Source organism: Heterocephalus glaber, unplaced genomic scaffold, assembly GCF_053883595.1.
Source record: "Heterocephalus glaber isolate CG9 unplaced genomic scaffold, H.glaber_assembly_v1.0 deba00000546, whole genome shotgun sequence".
Lineage (NCBI taxonomy): Eukaryota > Metazoa > Chordata > Mammalia > Rodentia > Bathyergidae > Heterocephalus > Heterocephalus glaber.
Genome location: NW_028258147.1, coordinates 25,212,201 through 25,224,667, shown reverse-complemented (window position 1 = coordinate 25,224,667; position 12,467 = coordinate 25,212,201). Strand labels below are relative to the sequence as shown.

At 34.7% G+C, this 12,467-nt stretch overlaps 1 pseudogene; it reads right to left on the bottom strand.

Annotated features, from left to right (window-relative positions):
• Positions 1–5,567: 5,567 nt before the first annotated feature.
• Positions 5,568–6,719, bottom strand: LOC101707325 (transcription initiation protein SPT3 homolog pseudogene; annotated as a pseudogene).
• Between the last annotated feature and the right edge of the window lie 5,748 nt (positions 6,720–12,467).

The window sequence follows — 12,467 nt, the reverse complement described above, 5'->3', positions numbered from 1 at the left end:
TAAAGTGGGCATAGTTAACAGTATTTCAGTGCCTTCTAATAATGTACTTTTTATTCAAATTTCTGAATTCATTTCTCTCCTTGGATGATTTTAGAAATATAAAAACATGACAACAATGAATATTTGTGGCATACATTTTAAACAAGAGCTTTATTTTTCCCATTTAGCATTATATATCTTTAAGATTAAAACTAATTGTGTTCTAAAATCTAAGTTTATGGTCTTGCTCTACGTTTCACTGTGTCCCCAAATTATATATTGTATTATTAAAAATACATATATTCAGATGATGTCTTAATTACTTTTCTCCTTGCTGAGACAAAATACCCAACACCCAAAGTTAAAGGATGAAAGGTTTATTTTGGTTCACAGTTTGTAGGAGTTTCAGTCCCCAGTCAGCTGCCTCCAAGGCAGGGCAACATGGCAGAGGGGTATCCCAGTGGAGAAACAGCTCATGGCAAAACAGAGGGGAGGGAGCAAAGGAGCAGCAGCAAGCCTCCCTTCCCTCTCTTCCTTTATATTCCATTCAGGCTATAAGCCTATTGATTCTTCCCACCCACACCTACAGTGGGGCTTCCATTATCCACACCTGGATCTATGTTAAACCAATTTAGTGGATTAATCCAATACCACACACCCTTAATCCCAGCGTCACACACCCCAGATACAGCCAGTTCTGAAAAGCCCCACCCATGAGTGGAAGAGACTTTGGGAGGAACATCTAGATACAACCCATAACAGATGAATATTCTGCTCAATTTCTTCCTATGTGGAGAGAATATGGCATCTATCAATCAGTAAACTTCTACCTAATGCAGATTTAAAGTACAGTTGAAGGTTTTTTTCCATAATGATTTTTCTTCTTTCTTAGTTATAGGGAGCAATTGCCTGCCCCTAAATAAATGTAACCTATATAGCTTATTAAATATATTACATATGTAGCTTATTACAGATGTTTTTCTAATATCTTCTTAAAGAAACAAGCCTATATAGAAGGAAAAGCATGAAGCAAGGAGTCAAAAAACTGCAAGTCGTGTAAGCTTCCTGAACATCAATTCCCTTATAAATAAAACAGGTATAATTATATCCTTCCTACTTTATAGAATTGTATTGAGAATGAAATGAGATAATATGAAAGAATGTAAAAAGCTATGAAGTCTACTCATAACATATTATCATGTTTATGAAAAGGCATTTTATTATATAAGCAATATATCCTTACTAGTTTTATCATTAGGTAATTTTGATATATATATTAGTTTTCTATGGCTGCTATAATATGGTACCAAAAATTTGGTGACTAAAACACACAACTTTATTCTCTTAGAGTACAAGAAGTTAATGTGAAGGTGTCATCAGGGCTGGTTTCTTCTCAAGGCTCCAAAACATGTTCTTTTCCTCTGCTTTTTGTGTCATCTGAAGGCTACCTGCCTTATGTAGCTCATGTCTCTTCCCTGTATCACCTCAACATCCTGCTTCCATCAGCCCATTACCTCTCATCTTTTGTAGTCAGGTCTCTTCCTCCCTCTTCTTATCAGGCAATCCTGTTATATTTAAAACCCACATTGATCATCCATGGCAATTTCTTCACTCCTAATTCCTTAATTTAATCACATAAAAGGAAACTCCCTTTGCCATATAAGACAACATTGGCAGGTCCGAGAGAATAAGATGTAGTATCTGTAGGAGTTTTCTCAGCCTAAAAGTTATTAGAGGATTGTCACTTGTAGCAAAATAGAGAAACTACAATGATAAGGAATTAGAAAAATGCAAGTAGTTTCTGATGCTGGAAGCACTCTGCTGCAGGGTATTTATTATTTTAGAGCCATAAGCCTGAAAAGTAAAACACCACTGAACCTCTTCAAGAGGCTGTCAATATAAGAATTCATTGGTCCACCCCGCAGTAGATGCAAAAAGTATGACCATTACAATGCTGAAGTCCCTGAACTAATTTGACATTAAAATGGCCCTCATGTTGGAAAGGCCAGGAGTAGCTGAACTGCAATAGGAGAAGCTAGGAATCAGGCTCTGAACACCCAGCCCCACTACACAGTTTAAAGAGTTTGTCTACTTTAGGTATTAAGCTGCCAAATGTGATTTGATTTATTTATAGGTCCTAGACATAGTATTAATAACAATAACCAAAAAATTGTTTGGAAACTGTTGTTCCAAAACACCATATTCTAACCAGTATATTTTGACAAACTATAAGAGTGAGGGAATTCTTTTCATATATAAATCATTAATAGTTGGTCTCTTAAAGGAAACTGCACTGACATAAGGTCACTTCTTCTACATACAATCATTATAATGTTTTTTTCTACAAAAGTATTAACTAGTCAGAATTTTTCTATTCTTTGTAAACTTTACATTCATAAGTAATCAATTATGATAATGGGTCTTAATAGAATTCAAGGATAAATAGAAGTATGGAGCCAATTATAGTTCTTTGCAATTGACAAATTCTTAAATGAATTCTTACATGTTTAGGATTATGCTGGCAAAGCAATACTAATTTTGATCTATGTTCCTTAAAAATAAATTAGCCTTGGCTAAATAGAGACAAGGACAAAAACCATATGATCATCTCCATAGGTGCAGAAAAAGTATTTGACAAAATCCACACAAATTTATGATAAAAATCCTACAAAGCAGGGGATTTAGCTCAGTGGTTTTGTCACCTGCTACACAAACGCAGGGATGTGAGTTCAATCCGCGGTACCAAAAAAAAAAAAACCTACAAAAAATTGGAATAGATGGTCTCTACCTCAATCTGATAAAAACCATCTATGAAGAAACCAACAGCCAATATCATACTAAGTGGTCAAAAACTGAAATTCTTCACACTAAAATCAGGAGCAAGACAAGGTTGTCCACTATCACCACTCCTGTTCAATATAGTTTTGGAAACATTAACCACTGCAATTAGACAAGAGAAAGAAATAAAAAGAATAAAGATAGGAAATGAAGAAGTCAAATTGTCATTATTTGCAGATAACATGATACTCTATATAGAAGATCCCAAGAACTCCACCAAAAGTCTTCTAGACTTAATAACCAAATTCAGTCAAGTAGCTGGTTACAAGGTCAACACACAAAAATCAATAGCTTTCCTCTACACAAACGACAGACTCACTGAGAGAGAAATAGGGCAAATAATTCCTTTCACAATAGCATCCAAATAACTGAAATACCTAGGAATCAACCTAATGAAAAAAAACAAAGAAATCTTCTCTGAAAACTATAGCACTCTGAAAAGAGAGATTGAAGATGATATCAGAAAATGGAAAGAAATCCCCTGCTGCTGGGTAGGAAGGATCAATATAGTGAAAATGGCCATACTTCCAAAACTGCTACATAGATTTAATGCAATTCCAATTGAGATCTCAGCAGCATACTTCATGGACCTTGAGAAAACAATCCAAAAATTCATTTGGAACAGGAAGAGACCCAGAATAGAAAAAGCAATACTAGGTAACAGAGACATGGCAGGGGGTATCACAATCCCCAACCTGCAACTCTACTACAAAGCTACTGTGATAAAAGCAGCATGGGACTGGCAAAGAAACAGACTTGAGGACCAGTAGAACAGATTAGAAAATGCAGAAACAACCCCAGACACACTCAGCCATTTCATCTTAGATAAAGGAGCCAAACATCCTCACTGGAGGAAAGATAGCCTCTTTAATAAATGGTGCTGGAAAAATTGGGTTTCAACTTGCCAAAGATTAAAACTAGACCTATATCTCTCACCATGTACTAAACTAAAATCAAAATGGATTAAAGATCTAAATATTAAAATAGAAACTCTGAACCAGTTGGAACAGAGATTAGGTAAAACTCTTGAAGACATCGCTGTAGGAAAAGATTTTACGAACTAAACCTCAGGTGCCCGTGAACTAGCACAAATAATCAACAAATGGGATCTCTTATTAAAAAGCTTCTGTACAGCAAGAGAAACCACCAGCAGTGTGAAGAGACAACCTACAATATGGGAAAAAATCTTCACCTGCTCTTCCTCAAACAAAGGCCTACTATCTCAAATCTATAAAGAACTTCAAAAGATCATATCTCCCAAATTTAAAGACTCAACGCAAAATTGGGCATCTGAAATGAACAGACATTTCTCAGACAAAGAAGTAGTAATAGCAAATAAACGTATGAAAAAATACTCAACATCACTGGTCATTCAAGAGCTGCAAATGAAAACAAGGCTAAGATTCCACCTCAGTCCAGGAAGAATGGCTTCTATCATGAAATCAACCAATAACAAATGCTGGCAGGGCTGTGGGGAGAAAGGAACCTATCTTCATTGTTGGTGAGAGTGCACACTGGTACAAACACTGTGGAAATCAGTATGGAGATACCTCAAAGAACTAGGACTGGAAGTCCCATTTGACCCCGCTATTCCACTGCTGGGGATCTTCCCCAAAGAATTAAAAGAATCATACTACAGGGATATATGTGTACCCATGTTCATAGCAGCACAATTTGAAATAGCTAAAACTTGGAAACAGCCCAAATGCTCATCAACTCGAGACTGGATAAAGAAAATGATTTTTTTTTATAAAATGGAGTACTACTCAGCCATCAAAAATGAGAAATTAGAGACATAGTTAAATGGATGCACATTGAGGCGATACTCTTAAGTGAAATAAATAGGAGACACACGTGTAAATACCGAATAGTTTCTCTGGTGTGAGAAACTGAAAGTGTAAATAAGGACTAAAAGGTATAACAGATAATGTGAAATAGGAAGAAAAGGGGCAAAGGGGAAGGAGAAGTGGGAGGGGTAGGGGAAAGAAAAGAAGGGAATGGAATTAATACGAGAAAATGAAAAAATGGAAACGAAGTCTTTGTAAATAGGGAGGGATGGAGGGGTTGAAGGGAGGGCAGGGGAAGGGGAAAAAATAAGAGCCAAGAGAGATTACATAAAGGTGCAAATTTCCAATGATGAATGTAATTATATTGTATACCTAAAATGTACCAATAAAATATATTTTAAAAAAAGTAAATTAGCTACCTTTCTTATCTCATACACCACTTACTAGCAATTATTTACTATTCCTCAAATTTGTTTAATACTTCGATTGTGTTATAGGCAAAATAAGAGGCATTCAGCTGTTTTCAACTTGTGTATGAATAATTTTTTCATAATTTTTACTCGGGTTAATGCATGACATAGGAAAACTCGTCTGGGTTAAAATTTGAATGCTTGTCCATATTTTTATCTGTATTGACCATTTTTAAATGGTCCATTTTTAAGAAAAAGGAATAGATACTTGCTTATGGATTAAGAGAGTTAACCTTGTCAATTGGTGTTTTGATAAATTAATATACTTCAGACTATACGTGTTTAATAGGTCAATAGTCAAGAAGCAATTGAATGCACCTTTATCTTTCTGCTCCTTTGTCTATTTTTTGTGAATTAATCCCACACCTCTGATTTCTTTTTTCTTTCTTTTTTTTTTTTAATGAAAAAGGTGAAATTTTATCTTGTACAGAATGGAGAAAAGAAATTGCTTCAGTGTAACATTGCCTTTCCTGTTGTTGCGGACCCAGTTGCATTAGCAGGCTAGAAAAGCGATCCCATTCCTGCGGTAGGCACTTTTGAATGGGAAAAGGGGGCCAGTCTTGTGGCTGTGGGGTCGGATAGCTTCTCTGATGTGGCAGGGCTGGATGGCATCGCTGTAAGCCTCCACACCACAGCCCGCGGTGCTCTTTTTTCTTTTCCTTTGCTTGGTTTTAGCGCTGTTTGGCCCAGCACTCCCATTCCCAAGGGTCCCTGGTGTGGTCTTCCCTGGGGTGCTGTGATCCGGGTGGCGGACCTGTTGGTGTTGGGGGCGGAGTGTTCTCAGGGGAGTCTGGGCAGGACTTCATACAAGACCCCTGCTCAGGAGGGCTGTGATATTGAATGAAGGTTGCAGAAATGGCATGACTGAAAGGGTCTCCTGCCTTGGTTACCATGTCCTGCCTCATAAGAAGAGCCAGATCCACTAAGTGTGACACTGTTTCATATGCTAAATACGCTAAGGTTTCCATAGCTGCAACATTGGGTTTTATCTCCATACTGCTGCAGTCCAACCAGTCTTGAAATTTGGAAGCTTTTTTGGAGAAATTTAATTGTCGACTTTCACAGAATTCTGCATATTGAGCTGAATCCATAATTCGAGTCTGCCTTTCTGCTCTCTCCATTCTTTCTTGTTTAACTTCATCAATCTCATCATCTTCAAACACTGCCAAAAATTCTCCTGTCTGGTCAATAGAGCTGAGAAAGTCCTGATCAATTTTTTGTCTTTTGTTTGCATTGCTGGCACTCAATTTGTCTTCCAAAAGCTCATCTTCATCTATTCCTTTGATAATATTTGATTTATAATCTCGCATGAACATGTATTTCAGCAGTCTTCTCAGTTTTTTCTTATCTTTACACATCAAAAATAGAAGATCTTCAGCAGAGTTTACCCATGCTCCCCGCAGCTGAGAAACTTCAGCAGCATGCTGTAACAGATTAATTATTGAGTGTGTACCACATCTTCTACCAAAACCACCATTTCATGAAGAGGTCTCCTAGCATCACCTAAAGAATACATCATACTTTGCAACTTGGCCTCAAAGCTGATAGCCTTTCCTGTACTTCTTCCACTACTTGAAATGGCAGTAGACATTGGGCTAGCTGCAGTATTATTCATCTCTGCCTGAGGACACTGTAAGCATGGTGCATGTCCTGCGTGGACCCACATCTCTGATTTCTAACTGTTCATTGTTCTTGGATCTTCTTAACACAACTTCAATCTGAGTCATTCCCTCTACCTCCTATATTTTCCCATGTTTTTCAGTGGCATCATACCTCCTCCAAGGTTCAAACTTATGAATGGAAGAGTCATTTCCAACATTTCCCTGTTTCTTATTGCAATGTCTTTATTAGACAGCAAATGCTTACCTTCTTTTCCTTGTAAATATTCCTGGATTTATATCTTATCTTCAACTAATCCTGCCATCACCCATGAAAGAATTTTCATCATTATTTTCTTAGACTTTTTCAAGGGCCACTAGATTCCTAAGGTTTAGAACTCATGTTTCTATCTGATTACTCACTCATAAAAGTTCTGGATAGTTGATCTTCAAACTCTCCATTAGGATTTTGAATCCTTTCATATTCTAATCTTTCTTTACAATCCAACTTCACTTTCACAGCTCTTCCAAAGCCACAGGAAATTCTAAGTTTCTACTGCCCTGATTTATTTTTATTGAACATATATGCTGCTTTAGTTTTATTGTGATGTTATCCTTTTTTCTACTAAAATTCCACAAGTATTCATAATATTCTGTATAGTTTTCTCTGATGTTGGAAGTATTTTACACAAGCATTAAACATCGCTTTGGTTATTGGGACTGCAGCAGAAAGGCCAGTTGAAAAGCTAGTGCAGTTCACAATGTGAAAGCTGACTGATTCCTTGATGTTAGTCAGGCTTTGGCTGTAAGTTGTGCAACTTATTGGATGAAATCATATTGGATAATTTTGCTATGATAATCACCCAGTTTCAGAATGACATTTTTCACCTGAGCTTTAGAATATGTATTTCTTCATATGCATTACATTTTTAAAGTATTGCTTATAACTTAAATATAGCCAAAGAATTAGACTGACCTTTTTTTAACAGAATTCTTCAATCATCGTTTCACAACATCAAGTGCTTTTTACATTTAAACCTACTTGATATCACTAAACTTTGTTAAACAAATTTATACAATTTATTGCCTACTAAAAACATGTCTGGCAAAATTTTGTAATGTGAGGATTGTCATCTGGTTTCTTCAAAATTTCAGAATTGTCTGTAAAAGACTGTAAATGTGAGAGCACTGAATTGGGTTTTAAGCTATTACTATGTTGTCTAGAAAGACTATAATATTTCTTCAATAATTTCCAAAAGGAAACTGATTGACTGCCTTGTGAAGACATCTTATACAAATATAGGCTCCATAGCTATAAAATCAGTATTTTCTATCCTCTATAACAATATCTTCTCATGAAACTCTGTTAAACTGAGCTGGTTTTGAAGAATACATGTAGCCATGCTTAGAATTTATAAAATTGCTTTCAAACTACACTCCTATCCACAAATTAACTCCTCTGATAAATTTTTTGGTAGACTTTTTCTACTCCCTCAAGCTATAATTAGTCATTGAAAGTTCCCTCAGTGCATACTTAGAAGGCTGTATAAGCTCTGGCTATAGTTCTTTTTCTTTTTTTTTTGCAGAAATAAACTGACTTTATAATCAATATAATTTCTATGCCTTTGGATAACAGAAACCATAGTTCTTTTTCCTTGTTAAGTAAAAGCTCTTGCTGAACAATGCCATTTCAGTAACTTAAGGACCAGAAAGCAATTTTAGAACATCACAGTCACTATTCCTCTTTACCAGGCTATATAACAGTAGCACAGGTACAAAATTATTACTGCTCTGTCCTTTCAAATACAAAACATAGCTAGTTTTGTCCATAAGCAAAAATATAGCTAGTTAATCCAAAACAGAAATTTGCCTAATTGTGCATAATTTAGTTGACAGAAAAAAATGATCTGTATTTTAATAAGTATTTTGGTTTGCATGAAATTCTAAAACTAATAAAACATGAAGGTTGATAAAATCAAGGCCAATCGTTTAAACTGCATATGCAGTCGCACTGTGGCACATTTGTAGTCTTAGTCTAAAGCAACATTTAAATGTTAGATAGTTGATGTCTGCAATTTGAGAGAAAATGCTGAATTGGCTTAAAAGAGCTTCAAACATGTTGATATTCATGTGGGAATTAATTGGCATGAACAAGGAAATTGCTGAAATGATTTACATTTACCTGTTTTTAAAAGCTGCTGGATTTCACACTAAATATTACTGAATGCTTAGTTGAGATTTTGTATATTTTGTTTATTTATCATAACTAAAATACCCAAGTTCTAACAAATATGCATTGTATCTCACTGTCTCTGAGTAGTTGAGATGAAAAAAGCAATGTGAAGCAATTCAAATAAACTCAGTAAGACATAAAATAAATAGAACAAATCAGTGTCCTTCTCCAACATGATTTTATTCAGCACTCTGAACTCTTAAAATCAGATGATTTTCTGTATCTTACTCTTAGAAATAGTTACTAAAGCTAAAAGCTTAAGTCTTTGCTCTCAAACGTAATGCCTTTTATTCTGTAATTGGTGAATTACTGCAATTGTTAATTCTTGTTGATGCAATAGAATACATAATCAGAATACATCAATTAAATATATTATATGTTATGTATCCTCTAATAAACCAAACTCTTCATTACCTTTTGTGCCATCACCATGGTGTGTAGCAGATACCATTGTAATAAATCATCACAAAACTAGAAATAAAATAATAATAAAAATTTAAAAAATTCTACAGTGCCAAAATGAACTTCATAGAATTTTCAAATTGATCTTAATCTTTTTCTTAAAAAAAATAGTTTTTAATGAATAGTAGTTTATGTTTTAAAAAAAGTAAACTAAATGAAATAAACAGGATGTGTGCTCTTACAAAAGCATAACTAATGGCTTAATGTGAGGAAATTTTAAAATAATGTCATAGAACATGTAAGAGATAAACCATAGAAACATGGCAACTATGTAGATGTACACAGATAAATAAGCCAAATAAATAGATTAAATTTTATAAGTTTAAAAATTGATACAAGAATGAGAAATGTACTTTGAGCTTCAGAAACTGAAATGAAGCAGCAATTTATAATGTAAAGTAAAAATAAGATAATTTTTAAATCATGAAAAAAAAGAAGAGAATATGGGAATAGAACCAGGAGATAAAATATCTTATTAATGATAAAAATCACATTTTACGTTTCAGCCATTAAAAATTGTTTTATTTTATGACGGGGACTAACCTCCTTCATTTTTATTGATCTGGCTATGATAATTTGTTTCAATTCTTGTACATTATTTTATGTTAAATTATTATGAATGTTACTTAATACTTTCTGTTTCTGTAAGAGAATGATATTCTTCATTTTTGATAAATTTATTTTGATACTTGGAAGTTTTGCATCATATTCTACTGATCAGTTTTTAAAATGAACTTAATTACAGGTTTTAAATTTTTAATTGTTTTGCTAGTTTTTAATGATATTTTGGAATTCCAACTGTTGCCTATTCTTCAATCAAAAAAATTTTTGTTCTGTGTATCTGTTCCCATTCTATATCCTTTTTCTTCCTTCACTGTATTTGTATTATGTTCACTTTGCTAGAATATAAAGCCTAAGCACTTTATTCCTTCCTGTCATATTTTTGTGGATTTGTACTCTTTCATGGCCATCTTTGTTTTAGTCACAGTCTACAAGCAACATCACCAGGATTCATTTTGCCAAGGTTACCTAGTCATTTTAGAGTTTCATGAAGCTCATTCTTTAATATGTTGCTACATAAGTGTTCATGGTAAAATCACTTTCTGAATATATATTGGAGATGCTTTTTTTTTTTTTTTTTGGTACTGGGGATCTAACTCGGGACCTTGCACTTGCGAGGCAGGCGGTGGAACCACTGAGCTAAATCTGCAGCCCCAAAGATGCTATTTTTATGTTGGTAAGACAATAAGAGTATCCACTCTGGGTCATTGTCAGGGAGAACTATGAGAGGTTGTGGATATAGATACAGATCTCAAAAGAAGATGGAGAAAAAATTATTATGAAAAATTAAGTAATTCACTCGTAAAGGGAAAATGTTCAGTTTTTAGATACATTATTCATGTTCCCAAATGATAATATGCAAATAATCTCATAATAACAGAAGTAAACCATGTTGAAGATTTCAAGAGGTTATATAGAGAAACATTGTATATAGAGCTCTCAGATAGACTAAATATTTTAAATCTCTTTTAGATGTCTGCATTCTCTGAAGTCCATTTTGTCATGACACTGAGCATGTATTACACACAAACACACACACATGATTTTTTTAAAAGCCTCATATTTCCCCCTAACCCGACCTAGTGTGCTAGTTCTCCTATGTAGCATCTAGCTTTCTACTTCCCAACTTTTGACATTAACAGAATAATTTATTCTACTTTCACTTATGATCTCAAATTTGCATATCCAAATCATCAAAATGATCAGATTAAATAAACTTTAAAGTTGTTAGGACACACTGAATAAGGCAGTGCAGGGGCTGTACTAAAAAGTGTAATTTTCCCTTCTTTTTTCTCCCTCAAAGCCAGTGTCATTGACAGGCAGCTTTTGTAGTCACAATGGGCTATGTGCTCAGGAGAGACTCTTGGTTTTTTTTAAAGCCCTCTTGTCACTTCTTGGACTTTGCAAATTACATTGCTTATTCTGCATTCTCCTCTCTATTTCAATCTCTGTCTCCCTCTCCTCCTCTTTCACACACATGCACACACATGCCAAGGTAGGCTTTGGGAGACCAAAAACTCATAGGTGGGAGACTGTTAAAGTAAAACAACAGTGTTACACCAAGAGAAAACAGCACCTATTGTACAGAAGGTACAATGGAGGTGTATATGGAGCTATATATGGATAGTATACATGGTACACATGGTATATAGGTATACATATATAGGTATACATGGTATATAGGTATACATGGAGGTATATATGGATAGTGACATGTATTTTCATACCTAATCATGTTTCAGATTTAGCAAGGACTGGTATCTAAAAATGAGGTTTTAAAAAGATTAAAAGAACTATATATGTTTAATAAAACTTAAATCTTAATAGGTCCATGCCATAACTACATTAAAGCTGAATAATATCAATCTTAAAGATTTGAGGGAAGGCCCGAATGTAGCTCAGTGGCACAGCACCTGCCTGACAAGCGTGAGACCCTGAGTTCAATTCCTAGTACCAAAAAAAAAAAAAAAAAAAAAAAAAGATTTTGGGGAAAATTCTGATAGGAATTAACTTAAAAGGTTTCAATTCCTTTACTAAAAGACAAATTACTATTGACTTTATGTCTAGAATCCAAAACATTTCTTTTTCTGGCATCAAGTCTCATGTGAACTCACTTTATGTGGAACTGAAAACAATTCTATAAAGTATGCAAACTTTAGAGTCTGAGTCATCTTTTATCCTGCCATTTCCAAGCTAGTCTGTCATTTTGCTATTGTTGCTGAGTGTCTTTCCCTCTAATTGCATAGGAATTTGACTTGTTTAGCAACCTCTCTTCAGAGTCACGCTTTGTTCTCTCCACTGTGGACACCATTCTGGCTTTGTTTTCCTGTTTTGACTATTTCATAGAGCACAGTTCATCACAAGCACTTTGTAATTCAATTATCCTTCTCTCACCCCTACCATAGACAAATGAGCATACCCTTTGGCTCTAAATATATGCTTCTAACAGCTGTTTTGCCATGCTCCTTTCAAAAGACAGAAAAAGAGCCCTGATAGCTGTATTACTAAACTTTACACGTAAAATAGTCACCCTCAAAAC